Genomic DNA, 15,534 nt, shown 5'->3' with positions numbered 1-15,534 from the left:
ACGCCAGCCACACGCTAAGCCGCCATCTATCACCCCTTGGCCTTTTATAGACATTTTGTCCTCTTTTTCCTGCTTCTCTGGTTCTCCATGAGTCCCCGAGACAGCGGCAGGTGCACTTAGGGAGGGCCATGGATGGCCTTTGCCAGGAGTTTGAATGAAGCCTTTATAGACTAGTTTTCAATGTCCCCCCTGTTTCCCTCTGTGCTATCATAGAAAAACCACTATCATCACTGTTATGATCTACAGCCCTCCGATCGTGCCTTCTCCCTGCCAGACGATGGGCTCACAAAGACCTCCTGGGGGGTTGTGATGCTCCATTTCAATCAGGCTCATGAATCAGACCCCCTCCACACACACACACACACACACACACACACACAAACACACACACACACATGCACACACCCCAACCTCCTGCCCCCCACACACGCACACACGCTTACCACAGAGACAGAAACTGCGTGTAACTTCAAGGCAGCCAGGCTAACGGTGACAGAGAACAAGATAGACACAGGAGTCTGACACCCCAGCTTTCAGTGGAATTACTGCAGAATTAAGCTGGTGAACTGAGAGGAGAGGAAAAATGAGTCAGCACAGCCTGTCATTGTCACTAGTCTAGCCTAACACCAGGGCCGCTGTAAAACCCAAAGATGCCAGTTAGCTCTTTAAAAAATCTGCCACATTTTATCTAAACAAACATGTTATGCAACTGCCGACGATTGCTATGCAACAGCGATCCAACCTATTTTCGGCTCACGGAGGCTTTCACATTCGCTGTTCTGAACATTCGGTGTCTTGTCCTCTAACGCACCCCCATTTAACGCATCGATCACGCGGCGTGCGGTTTGCAGGATGCTCTTGCCAGAGCGGCACCATTAGCGCGAGCAGCTACAGCACATTCACCACGGCAGACAAAGACGTGAAACTGGCTGGAATCCACCGGATGTGTTCTGTTCCGACATCCGCAATATGTACGGGAGCCAACACAGTACCTTTTGATTCAATGTTTGATTTGCCTACTGGGTGCGGACAGAAATAACCTGCTCACCAAACAGAACGCTGAATGACTGACTGGATGTTGGATGCCTCTGCTTGTCTCGGGCGCTGTCAGGATGGCAGTGCCTGTCAGTCCACTGCTTTGGTCCACACTGAAATCATTTGACAAACTATCGGACGGTCGGGGTGAAATGCATCCCAGAGACTGGAGCTACCGACTGCAGCACGAACACCCCGACTAAATTCATTCAGTCAAAATCAATGTTCTATATCTCACCCACACAGAAGCTTCATGGACAGCAATGCTGGGATTCTCTATGGTGTTTTAGGGCTTTTCATTTCCTGGGAAACAATAAAATATGTTGATGACTCATCCAGCACTCAGGGGCATGTAATAAATGTGCACCTATTAAACACATTCTTAATTTTTTATGCCACTGCCATTGATGTTGGGTATAAAAAGAAGGATGGGGTGCCAGGCCCCACAGATTATTGTACAAAACACAACTTTGTAACTTTTTTCACTCATTTGAGTGAAACTGGATCATATTTTATGGAGAAAATGTTCTGGTGTTTCCATTGATTTCTATACAGTTTACTTTAGCAGATGCTAAACCTACTGCTAACCAGCAGCCTCTAAATGAACACCTCCAGACTGGGTCTGAACCACAGTGGCCAGGTAACAGTGCCAAGTTTATTTATGAGGTGTCCTCGTGGACAAGTAATGCTAGCTTGGTTGCTAAAGTACTCACTACCTGTAGCTAAGTGTAGCTGTCATTATGCATGAGTAGCCATTAGCCTATTTGCTGACTCGGCATCAGTGCAACGCTGCAAGAGAGCCACCTCGATACCATCGTCAAACTAGCCTCCGTCTTCTCTGATGCTGTGCTGTTCCATCTTGGCTCAGCCGTGTTCACTGTGAGCTGTGAGTCCAGCCAGAATCACCGGCCTGCTCGCTCCATGGTGGTGGCGTGGTGCACATTGAGCTCTTGCAGGATGTATGTCAAAATTCCAAAGCAAATAGCACTCTACTGGCCGTTTTATGGAAACTTTAATACTGCGATGTAGTGTATGGCGATAACAGAAGGGCAGGATGTGGTTAGATTAGTTTCTGAATAAACTAATCTAACCACATCCTGTTAAGGCCAGATTATTACATTTTTCTAAATGAATTCTGCATCTGGTGTTGCTCTTCTGTACGTCCTGCAAATATAATCTTGACCTAATAAATCCATGTTTCACTTGTTATTGTTTACTCAGCCTCCAGACTTGTGACACTTCCACAGAGCAAATGAGGAGAGCTCCTTCACCATTTCCCTCATGTGTTTCAACATTATTCAGGCCAAACCATTTGTGTGACTCCCACTAACTGAATTCCTCAGATAGTTTGCCTGAGGTTTATGAAGAGACAATCTGATTATTGACCGCTGATGAATGAACGCTCATTTGTGGTCGGTCATTATAGAACACCATTAAGTTGCCAGAAGCAAGGATTAAAATGAAATGGAAAGCATAATGGCCATATGGTTGGGTTGGGAATGCTGCTGTAATGTGCACTAAAATCTGTCTCCAGCTTAGCGGTTGGGGTCAGCAGGGTCAACATGCCCTGATGCACCTGAGTGCTTCTGACTCTTATTGAGTCTTTTAACTGAGTTCCAAGTCGTCTAACCTATCGATTGTGACAATCAATGAGAATGTGATCGATAGGGAATTCTTTATTTGTCATTAGGTTAACAGAAGCTCATGTTCCAAAATGCTGGAAAAATATGGACAACAAAAACAATGTAGGTGTGTGTGTGTGTGTGTGTGTGTGTGGACAGGGATGCAATATTACCTGACTACTGCATGTGATTGTATGGTACTAATTTAAAAAAGGCAAAATCAGAAATCCTTTTAATGTCTCTAGTTTCTGTACTTACAAAGGTTTGATGAAACTTAGTGAGTTATTAGTCAAGGACGATGAGCTAATCAACTGATGTTTTAGACTGATATATTTCATTATGAAAGAGTGTTGATGAAGCCACTATTCTGAGAGAGCGCACTAATTAAAAGTTTACACTTATTTTGCAAAGTTCCTTTTTTTTGATCTGGTGTACAGGTCGCCTTTCAAACCTCGTCCAATTAGGACAAAGATGTATTTATGTGTGAAACCCTTCAGGGGTTAAGGTTACAGAACACTCAACGAGATCGTGAAGTACACTGATTCAAAATGTTCACCGAACAAAAAATTACACAATCCAACAGCTTGAAATACAGCTTTAGCTGTAGGAAATGTTGGAATTTAGTTTCTGGTTCTCGCAAAATTTACAAATGACTGTAATACACATGATAGAGCAACAATCCCCTCAGGACCACAGAAGCAGACTTGAGACACTGTTTTGATGACTTGACAGAAGACTCTCAGACTCAGAAGTTAAGGACTCATCATTTGACTTGACTTGAGAAGTGATGACTCAAAAGCAGCTCTGTGTTCATTTTATGTTTGAGTATTTTATGAGATAATTCATTTTTTTGCTCCGTTCAGTTCCGTTTTCTTTCTGCTTAATCCGTGTGGGTCGCGGGATTTTGCCACTTTTTTTTTTTTTTCCTCCCTAAGGGGTCGCGTTTTTTTGTTTAACTTGATTTATTTAATCGATTATTAATAATCATACTATGCATTCAACTCATTGTTATATTTTTGTGAACAGATTAGATGAATTGTCCAATAATACATTTATCATACATCCCTCTTGGATGCCCCTATGGCAGCTATAACATGATAAAGTGCCATTCCATTGGACAAAATGTCTCTTCACTACAAATATATCACAACTTCTCAACTAAATTATTACAACTCTGCATATTAGTGCCCCATCGCCTACAGTTGGTGCCCTTTTATTTTCTTCAGCCCGGCCCCTCAAACATCCTGAGTCCACCCCCTGCTAATACAAATACTGATACCTGATCTTTTCTCTTCATGAAGACCAGACACTGCAGGTAGGATTGTAGTATAAGTGGCCTGACTTGGGACTTCCCTAGAAACTTGGACCAAGTTACTTCAAGTCATAGTAATTGTCAGTTTCTACGTAATATTGCTTAAATTACATAATGTGTTTTACCAAAATAGAGCATTTTCCAATACTTGGCAAATGCATACAAGATCCAGCAACATCGCAGTAGGATTCTGTCTACAAAACACACTTTTGTGACATAAAATCTGCCAGTGGCTACACACACCTCACACACACTTAATAAGGCGATGTGGGCACTGGTGGTTGAGTTACTGACAGCAGCAGTCTACCTGAGGCAAAGACTGCCTGCCTTAGTGGCAAAAGCTATACCTCCAAAGCACACTGGACCCAAACGCTTCTCCATTAAAGACAGGAACTGAAGCCAGGTGGGTTTATTTACAAGGATATGTGGTTATATATAGGGATGCTAAAATACTAAATTGAGATGGAGGTAAACACAGCACAGTCAGCAGCATTTCAGTCTAAAACTCAGCCTGCTTGGCGACTGGCTTGAAAGTTACCCACACTGCCCATCGACTCAAAATTCAGGATATGAAAAATTGAGTGAATAACAGTTTTCTTCATTTACTCCTCCTGAGAATAGGTTCTGTGCGTAAAAAATATCAAATCTCACCGAGTCACAGCTCAACGGTTTCACACCAGCTGTGAATCGCAGTGTCACTGCAAATGTTCCCACGGCACTTTTATTTGGGGTTTTGAAAAATGTGTTCAGGCACATCAAATCATCTGAGAGGGAGCGATACACACCTCAAGTTTAGACTCATGTAAATAGAGGTGTTTCACATTTGTTGCATCTTTCAGCTGCAAGGTGCATTTCTGCAATAGTGCACTGGCGGTCACAGCAGGACGAACCGCTCATCAAGCGTTGATGCGTTGGGGGCGCCCAGGAAAGGGTTAATCCTGTAAGGTGCATCCAAAGTCACTTCCTCATTCACTTAGAAACTCCCCTTCATCCCTCTTTGTATATTCATGAAGGTCCTTTAACCGTATGCAGGGACCACTTCCCATCCATCCTCATTGCTGATGCCGTCTCACAGGAAAAAGCCCTTGGAAGGGCAATTTGTTAATTATTAATTGACCTATCCACTTATGACCCATGCACTTTGTAGTGATGACTGAGGTAGGCTTTTAGGACCCCCACCCCCCAACCCACCCTCCATCCTCTCAAATCCACAGTGGGCTTTAGATTCAAGACCTTGAAGAGGAAACAATGTGGGCTAAATCCCAAATTACAGAGTTGCCCTTTCCACCGGCAGGGGGTGGGAAAATATATCGAGTTGAACTTTTTGGGCAACAAATACCCCTCGCACCCACCCACAGTGATTCACAATGATCTTTTATCAAACAGCGGAGCGACACTGCCCTCTATCAAATTGGTTACCCATCAGCCATCACTCCAATCCAGGGGTTTTTAGCGTTGGCACGGCCACTCGATCACCGGTGCCTCTGTGGATTTCCTAAATGTACTGATCCTGCCAAAGACTCCATCGCCTTATTAAAGTGCAGCCACAGAGGCAGCGCTGTCGCGAGGTGGGAAGCAGCAGCCTAGGGGAGGAGAATGAGGAGCTAGTGACAAGCAAATTCATTACACCACTTTTGCTGATGGTGTTGTAAAATTGAGTGTGAGATGCTGCGCAAAGGTCAAGCGCTCGGCCGTTTTTGTTGTTGGGGAGGGATCTGAATGACTGAGTAAGCTTGTGCCGGTGGCTTGACCCTTCACTTGCATCCGGCAGTTGTATTGATTTTTAAGAGATTCTTGTTGTTCTTTGTATTGAGTTTTAAGTAAGTGGGCCGGTTATGTGACGAGCACCTTGTTGGTTACATCTTTTGTCTTGAATTGCAAGATTCATTTGGAAAAATCAGTTTAAGGGAGGGAATTCTGAATTTGTATGACAAGCTACAACACGATCCGATCGATCCGTGGCTGCAGCAGTGGAGTGACATTTTCTCAGCCTTGAAACAGTCATATTTGTTGATTAGGTGTTTACTGAGACCTCTAAACCAGACAAGGCACTAAGGAGAGCACATACCTCCCCGAGGGCCCAACAGCCCCCTTTAATACAATCAAACCTATAATCCAATATCCTGTTTGTGAGTGTGTGGCAGCTAAAACAGACTACCTTCTAGAAAAACCTAATTAAATCAGCTAGAAACTGATTTTTATTAGGATTCATGTCCATCCCATGTACCGAGGCTATGACTTCGCTGCAGTGGCCCAGGGATTTTAATCTAATAAGCCTTTTGCTGGAAAAAAATAAGATCCTTGCATCATTCAGTGACAAATTATTGTACAAAGTTAAAGAAAGTCAGGCAAAATTGATGGATCTATCCCTTTATCCAGAGCCACAACAAAAGTTGATGGGATCCATCTTCCATCCAAGTGTCGTCGTGATCCGTTCAGTAGTCTCTGTGTAATCCTTGTCCAACTAACAAACAAACAGAACAAGAAAACTGAATTTTGGAATTTGAACTGTGCTACTCCTGGATGGACTTACTGTGAAAATTGAGTATTACCCTTTTTGCTGAGGACCCCTTGAAACCCCTCAAGGACCCATGTGTGTACCAAGAACCTCCACTCCAAATGAATCAAACATTTCGGTTTTGACAGAGTTTAAGCGTAGTACACTTCTGAGTCAGTGGGGAGCAGGACGCAGTTAAACTAGACTGCACTGTGTGTATGTAACCCTTCTTCAAGAGTAATTTTTGTAAAAGTCCATTTTTGAGTCTCCCAACTCATCAAAAACTGGTGCTTTTGGGTAGCGGGACAGATCGGTCACCATCCTAAAGTGCCATTTTTTTGAACAAATTGGGATTGAGATTCAAATGTTGTTTTCCTCTGCAGCAACACTGTGTAACTGTTTTTACCTTAAAATAACAATTTCAATATCATGTTGATGCTACAGTGTCTTGTAACATGGCGGTTGGTGTCTTTGTCTCAGCCACTGTCGCTTGTCTCTGCACTGTGTAACTTAAGTGAGAGGGTAGAATCACAGTTACATACGTGTTGACTTCAACATACAAGTTCTCAACATGTAACATTGTTATGATGTAGTGAGTTCTCTCTGTAGTTAAGACCCACATTACATCTGACACTTTGCGACAGGCCTGTGATCTGTATGAACGACAGCGGTGTTGCACTCAGAAACTGCGGGGGTCACCCAATCACACACAATCTGCATTTCTACATAATGTTGCTTTATTATGGAGCCATGGTGAAAACAATTTCCGGGCTCGGTAAAAGTAAACCCATTTTACAATAACGGTGACAATAATGTGCAAGTGTGATAATGTGAATGAACCCAATCAGAATAAATGTTGACACTACTCCTGCAAACCAGACTGTGAAGACATTCTTTAGGCAGCACGTGCAAATGTAATATAGGTGTGGATGGCTGCCCAACATGCTTGTAAAGTACAAAAGGTAGGATCAAGGACATTTAAGCCCGCTCAACAAGCTCGTCTGCTGACTTGGTTAAAATTGCGTGAAACAAATCTAACAGCACATGAAAGCTACAACATATGGGCTCATTGTAAAGGCTGATACCTGCTTCCTTTGCCGTGTAATTGATGTGTTGTGTTCCTCTTCAGAATTGGCATCTGTCAGTTGTTTCTCTGCGCAGAACGTTTGTTTTTATCTCCTTGCACAAGTGGGTAGGGGGGTGGGTTTGCTGCTCTCTGCCTGCATGAGGCCACTGGGATTCTGTTTCCACAACATAATCAAACCGAGGACTTGAAGGAGATTGTACCAAGCAGCGTTAATTCTGCATAAATGCTCCCCGGGATGAACAGATAGCAGATGCAGCCGTATTTACGCCATTGGACATTGTGTCCTCTGTATCCATGTATATTTGAATTGTTCTCAACTATTTAAAGCACATTAAAATGCTATATTGCTTATCAGCTCCACCAAAACTTTTTGTTGTTTCACTCTGGCCAGCAGGAAGGGGGTTGACAAACACTCAGGGAACGAAGCTGTCACACCGAATGAGACTAAATAGCATTTTTATTCAGCGAAATGAGATAACTCCTCTGTTACATTGCTTCCTCCCCTCCTTTTGCAATAAATTGTTATCTTTAACAGACAGATGAGCTGTCGACAGATAAGCATGAAAGCCCAGGTCTGACAGCTTGTTTTCAAATCAAACAAAGTATTTCTCTATAACATCAAATATTCATATCTGAATAAGCAACGATCAAAGATTCAGCTTACATTGTGTAACTGTGTTGTCTTAAAAAAATATCAGCTTTAAAATCATTTGGATGGTACACAGACTTGTAATAGGGTGAGTGCTGTCTCTTTCAGACCCAGCTGCTCTCTGATCACTTGTATTAGAACTATATCTAACTTTGGTGGGTGGGCAAGATCCCATCACACGGCACTAAGACACACACCACCAGCCATGGTCTCCCTCTAATGTAACTCACTAACTGCTGCTGATCATAGCTTCGGTAGGCTAGTTGACTCATCTGATGTTACATCCGATAATACTCTTACAAGTACCTGAGACTGAATATTTACGTCAGCACTCAAAAACTGTGGGGGGGCGCCAGATTGCACAAAACACCACAAAATGTTGCTTTAAAGTTTGGAACAAACATCCTTAGCCCATCTTTGTATTTTGAGTTTAACATTCCACAGCTAATCCACTTCAGCAGGACTGTGTTGGCGTGGTTTCATCAGATTTGACTGACAGTGACGTGACCAACCAACCACAACTGTCACCACACTCACAGTCAATTGTTGCTGAAGTGTTATTGATGCACAAGAATAAATGACATCACTTGTCTTCGGATAAACACCACCCACTTTAAACCACTGAGAAGAACTTAGAGATCTAAAATGAAAAGAAGTGTTCTGAATGCGACGGTGAACTGTATGCTCATGCTGGACCCCACCTCTCCTTGTGAGAAGCTAATTGAGAAAATGTGTTTTCAGGACCTTTAAGCATCCTTAAAACCTTTCAGCAAAACACAAGGCCTCTGAATGGCTTGTATCCACAGTATCAAGTGTTCAGTGTTCATATTTCACCAGTAGTACTTCTGGGGCTCATCGCAGTGTAGTGAGTTTGTCTCAAGGGGAGAGTCTGTCTCCACTTGTCCTGCTAAATAGGGTACAGTCTGGCACAGCACAGAGTGTTTGTGTAGCTGAATTGATTTAGTAACGTTTTTGCTGTACAGTGTTTGACACCCTGCGCCCTTTGACCTTTTGATTTGTGTACTGAGTATTGGTTTTTGCTTAATGCCTGCTGATCATGCCGTTTTGACTCCCCACTAGTTTCTGTCTAACTTCCCCTCAGCAGGCGGCTAAATTGAAGTGAGTTGTTGAGGCTCAATTTCCATCTAGTTTATATCTCACATCTGCTGATTGTTGCAGCTTGAGTTCCAGCTGTTTCTGTCCAACTTCACTTCGACAGGCCAATAACTTGGAGTGGGTTGTTGCAGCTCAATTAAGTTAAGTAAGCAGCTTATGGCTAACATCTGCTTAACATGCAAGCTTGGCTTCCAGCTAGCTTTGGTCTATCTTCCTCTCAGCAGGCAGCTAAACTGAAGTGCATGTTTAGCCTTAAACCTGTATTTTCAGTTGATTACTCCAAATTTGAAACATTTCTTTTTCTGTAGTTAGCAACCAACTGCTGTGACAGCGACAAAAACAATTCCATAATCAAGAATCAAATAACTCATATTTGTCACTCTTTAATTGCTTGTTGAGGCCTAATAATTACTTTCAAACCACTCAAGTTAAATCTCATTGGTTAAAAAGCTGTTCAAGGCCTTCAGTTTACTTTACCTATTGATTGGTTGGAAATCAACAAATTACTCCAATGCAGAGCCCTGTTGGAGGAAAGTTGGACAGAAATCTCAATGGCGTGACCAGCAGAAGGTAGGCAGAAACCAGTTGGATGTTTTCTAGAAATGTGTTGAAAAAAGTGGCCAGCTATTTATTAAGTGTTTGTTGGAAAATGGAATATTATTATTGAATAATATTGGGGTCACTATTGTGTTAATTTGGGGGACATTTCAAATCTATTGCTTGGTGATTACCGCCTAATAAACATGACATTTTTGGACCTGTAAAACAAAGTGTTACCTATTTTTGAGCCGTAAGCAGAAACAGAAAAACGTTGTATAAAAGAGCAAAGTTTCATTCTGCAACACAAAGGGCTTCTTGAGAGTTAAATTAAAATGCCTCTGCAGCGCACAATGCAGAGCAATTTTAATACACAAACTGTTAAGACTTTGTTAAAAGCACAATATGTGGTGTATTGCCATATTCAATCTGAAATGGATTTAACAATCTGCAAAGGATTAAACTGCTCCTGCACTGCCCCAAACCTCTCATTATAAAACAAATAAATGTTGACATTTTGAACACACAGCAAAATATATATAACCAAGGGACTCATTACCCACGTTAAGGTACCTAATTGATCCCAGAGTGATGAAAACGATTGGCTGTACTCCTTGTGCTTTCACTCCTTTGCGCAGAAAGTGCAAGCGGAGCAAAATCAGGTAATTGCCAGGCAGCTTCAATGCAATAAATGCTTAATTGGTCTGTTCGCACTGTTACGTGGAGCATCACATATGACATTCTGCACAATGGTGCCATTTTACCAGAAGCCCGAAGCACAGCAAGGTGAGAAAAGAAACTAGGCGGTAATTATGGAGTGAGCTCTTTGTGTGGACTCTCTGCATAATTAATCAACCTTTACAGTACCGGGGTCACGAAGAGGTTGGAGTCGTCGCAAAAGTATTGAAAGAAGCTTAAAGATGAAAAGCGACCGAGTGAAATCTGTCAGCCACCCCTAACCTTTCCCCCTCTGTACCTTTAAACGCTCTAATTATACAAGCCTGTAAAGGAACTCATTTGTGAAATAAATTGGCTCCACACTGTAGGCTCAGTTTGATGTCACATTTCGGATGATAGTGCCAATTATTCACACAGTTTCAGGTGGTTAATACAATGTAAGTGGATTTCTGTTTCACATGGACACAGGACCATCTGTGTCTGACAAACAGAGGCTTATTGTAGTAAATGTAAACATTCAGGCTTGCCAGCTCCCTGCCAGCGAGTGCTGACTGGTAAATGCTCAAAGCGGGCGGCGCATAACAAGAGGCGACACGTGTTGATCGGATGAATGTACGGAAAGTCTTTGTCATAGTTTACTATAAGAATCATGACTCATGCTTTTGGTGAGTGGGCTGGAGAGTGGACCACACGAGCGGCCGCATGCATCACAAATGAAGTGGAACTCGAGGAAGTGCAAGTTTGTCAGAGCTGATATCAAAAGCTGTCCCTCCAGACTATAATGGAGATAAATTGTGATTAAGTCCGAAAATGAACTGCACATCTATCTACTAATGTATAATTAAGAGAAACATTAGCTTCTTTTCTGTGGCTGTTTTTGCTGTGGTGAAGCCCAAATTATGCATGAAAAAACAAAAACAAACTGTACAAAAAAAACACACTGCATTAGCTTGTGTGTCACCATCTAGGCATGTTAATGAAGAGGGCTGGCTGTGATGTGAAAATCAACTGCCTGGTGACTCTGATGTTTTCTTACTTACATGTTTCCTCAGCTAACTGACTGGTCATGAATCTCACAGTTTGGACTTTGTCTGAACCCCGCAGCCTCAGTTCAGAGACTTATGAATTGCTGTGTGCAGTCACCAGGGCTAAGCTGGCCGCTGAAGGTCAGCAACTACCTCTAGACCATGGACTGCTTGCTTGTTAAACGTCAGCATCAATAATGAACAGCAACAATGGTAACACAGTCCATACACAGGCTGCGTACTTAAGTCAGTTTGTGCATAAAAAAGGGCATTTAAAGTTCTGATGTCCCAAGCCAGTTCTAATGATCTGGGCAAACATTAAAAGTCCAATGTGTGAGGTTTAGCGGCATCTAGCCGTGAGGTTGCATATTGCAACCAACAAACTACCCCTCGCCTCACTCTCACCTACAGTCACTGTTAAAAACATGAACACGTTGAAGGCCCTCTCTAGAGCTAGTCATTGGTTTGTCCATTCTAGGCTGGAATTGAAACATAGTGGTGGGACCCCACTGAAGAAGCCTAAACCCATTACCTTTAAGGTGATAATACATTTAATAAAAGCATTTTAATTATCTACCATCAAAACAAGAAATCTCTCTCTCTGTCTGTAAGTCCTTTGTATATCTTGAGAACCATTCATGTATTTTTCCTCAAAGGCCCTGTGGAACTGAGGAGGACTGTGGAGTTTTACATGACGAGAACACCCACAGAGAGGAGATCTTGGCAAAATGGTGGCAGAAATACAACCTCCCTCTCCACAGTCTGCAAAACTAAAGAGACGATTGTGGGCTTGTGAGGCAGCAGGAGGTGGTGGGATCACACCTCCATTGATGTTGCCGAAGTGGAGAGTCTCCTCATTAAAGCTACTCCTGTTTATTGATCAATGACGACCTCACCTGGTCCAAGCAGTCGGATTCAGGAAGTGGCTATACCTCTCGAGGCGTGTCTGCAAACCTGAGTCTCCTCTCACAAACTTCGACAGAGAGTTCTCCCTCGTTGCATTATTACAGATCCGCTGATGATCACAAGGCCCTGCGAAGGTGGTGGAGATGGTGGGTGGCATCACTGGCTGCAAACTTCCCCTGCACAGAAATTCCAAAATGAATGCTTTCATCCAGACTGTGGAGTGTTCATTGAACCAGCAACCTTATCAGTGATCACGTTGGCCAAAAGATAACCTCAGTGTATGCCTCGTCCATTCCTGAACACATTCAATGTATGTCACCACCATTGGAAGTCCTACACTAACATTCTATTTCCATATTTATAGGGTTCAGTCTCTGAGATACTGCTGTCCACATTAAAAGGTTTTTTTTTGTTGTTGTTGTTTTTTCTGAAGTTTGCTTCAGCCTATCCGTATCCCAGTCGAGCAAGATACTAAATTAACTTGACTGACACGGAGGTGGAGCACTTACAGTAATGGCCTCCAAATAAGCACTGAGCTATGTGCAATTAACGTTAATAATGTTGAGAGCAGACTTCCTCCAATTAAGAGAACGTTTGCAAAGCATATGACAGATAGGAAGAGACTCGCTCAGCAGTTAGTGTCTAATCAGTGCGTCAAACCCTTTGCATACTTTCATGCTCAAAAGTTTAGGTCAAACTCTGAAGTCTCAGCAGCAGGTTGGACTGTTTTATCTTGTTGATGGTTTTAAGATTCTGAAGCTGTCATTGTGCTCTCACCCCATGCGGGCAACCCAGGGAGGAAGCTGACTGTCTCTGTTGTCCACAGGGAGAAGGCAAATGAGGATTTATAGACAAGCTAGGAATATTGACAGCCTGGGACTCAACTGATCAATGCCTCCCAACACGACACAAATGCACAAAAACCTTCCAATCTGTTTGTTCAGGTGTTTTGAGGCTTTCTAGGGGTGGACAATCTGGCTCAAAACTCAACTGGGTGCACTGTAGACAGTAGCAAGACTTGAGATAGCCAACACATTTCTACATTTGCGCAATCAAAACACAAATTGGCAGGAAAAATAGTTATTTCTCGTACAAACTCTTCATCAGCTATTTCCAACTCTGGGCTGTTCATGAAGCGTGAAACTGCTAGTCAATGTAAACTTGTAAAACAGAAATATGACGACATGAAATACTGCAATAATACCAACAAGCAGATGGCTTTGGACTTAAGTGAGAAGGCTGTCACGCCACTGACGGCAGCTTAAGACTGTGTTCCAATTTGTGTGTCAAGCAACTGGATATTTTTGATGGGGGACCACAGGGTTTCAACATTTGTATGCATGACACCACTGGATATTTTCAAGGAGATACAGGACAGTTTCCAGCCAAGTTTGTGGCCACAGTACAACAGGTATTTTTGACAAGATCTCTGTACTTAGGAAAGCCATGTTTTTGGCAACCAGAACAGGTATTTTAAACTAAAACATGATCGTTTCCTAACCCTAACCAAGTGGTTTTTGTGCCTAAACCTAACCGGACCACAAGCATATTATTTTAACTACATAAAGTATTTTAAAAAATGGAAAGATTTCTCATAGTGATAGGCACATTGCAAATACTAATTCTGTCGCTGGATTGGTTCTGTAGCTACCACTCATCTTGCCTCTGTTCATCCATGCTTAAGCCCATTGCATCTCTTCATTTTCGACTCCTTTGTCTTACTCCATCCCAATGCCGCGCCAGTGTAAATTTCGTAACTAAAAGAAAACATGGTGGACTTTTATCAGGACAAAAAATAGACTAAAATTGAGGATCCATTAACCTTTGAATAGGACTATGAAGAAATATCTAAAGGTTGTACTAGAACATTGACACTGACAATATTGACATTCACCCCCACCTCACCTACCATTAATATGCTCACCATTGTGGTCAAATGTTTACATACAATTGTAAAGAACATGTATATCACAGCAGAAACATACACACAGCAATGCTACTGTTAGGTTAAATTTCATTTGGCTGTTTTCTCCTCAGTTAGCCGGATCTGGATAAATCTTGGACAACTCGGTTGAGTTGTCCAAGATTTGTTGGCCTTGTTTCTTGAGCACAATCTACATGTTCTCAATGGTTTTTAGTGAGGAATTTGGGGATGCCACTCTAAAACCATATTACTAGTCCCATTCAGCCATTCCTTTTCCGCTTTTGATGTCTGTTTGGTGTCAAAGCCCCAAGTGACTTTCCTGGCTTTTTCTGATCCCTGCTGAGCTGTTAAGACTTTCCCATTGTAGCGTTTTTTGCCTGAGTCTAATGGGTGTTTCAAACCACCCTATTTAAATGTGCTCAGAGAAGTCACCAGCTATAGTCGGTCATCTTCAGTCATATACGTTTGACCCAGAAGATTTTGTCTTATTTATTGGAGGTTGTAAAGAACCGACATGCATGATATGAAGACGATTGTGTTCCACTCATTCCATCACAGAGAGAAAGATGCTGTAGAAACCAGAACTCAACACTGCAACAATATTCACACTTTACAAGTGTAGCTTAACTTTTGACCACAACTATAAATGTCATGGCCTTTCGTAGAGAAGTGATGGCGGAAGAAATAGCAATTATTTCTGTCATGCATCCATAATTTAACATACTGAGAGCTGAAACAGCATGCTGGGGCAGGAGGTGATGTATGAGCAAGTGTTAAAGAGATTTATTGTTCAGAAGTGATAGAATGTGGTGGTTGAGGTGCTACAGAGCTTTGTACCTGTATAAATATTGCCTTTGTAACAAAAAAAAAAAAAAAAGTAATGCATCTGCCGCCCTCTCACACAGTACTCTCTGGAAGAAGAGACATGGCAGAAGAACTCTCACTCATTAGAAATTAATTTGTTTCCCAGAATGCACATCTGCATATAAAGTGGTGTGAATTTACCATTAAAATAATCTATAATAAAGTGGGCATTCAAGATTTTCAGGAGCTTTTTCCCGTTGGAACTCTTCCTGTAAGAGCTGTGCTATCTTGGAGTTGTTACGATACTATAAAAAAATGTCTGATGATTTATTGTGACGGCGA

The sequence above is a fragment of the Acanthopagrus latus genome, chromosome 7 (genome assembly GCF_904848185.1).
Source record: "Acanthopagrus latus isolate v.2019 chromosome 7, fAcaLat1.1, whole genome shotgun sequence".
NCBI lineage: Eukaryota > Metazoa > Chordata > Actinopteri > Spariformes > Sparidae > Acanthopagrus > Acanthopagrus latus.
This window is presented reverse-complemented; position numbering follows the sequence as displayed.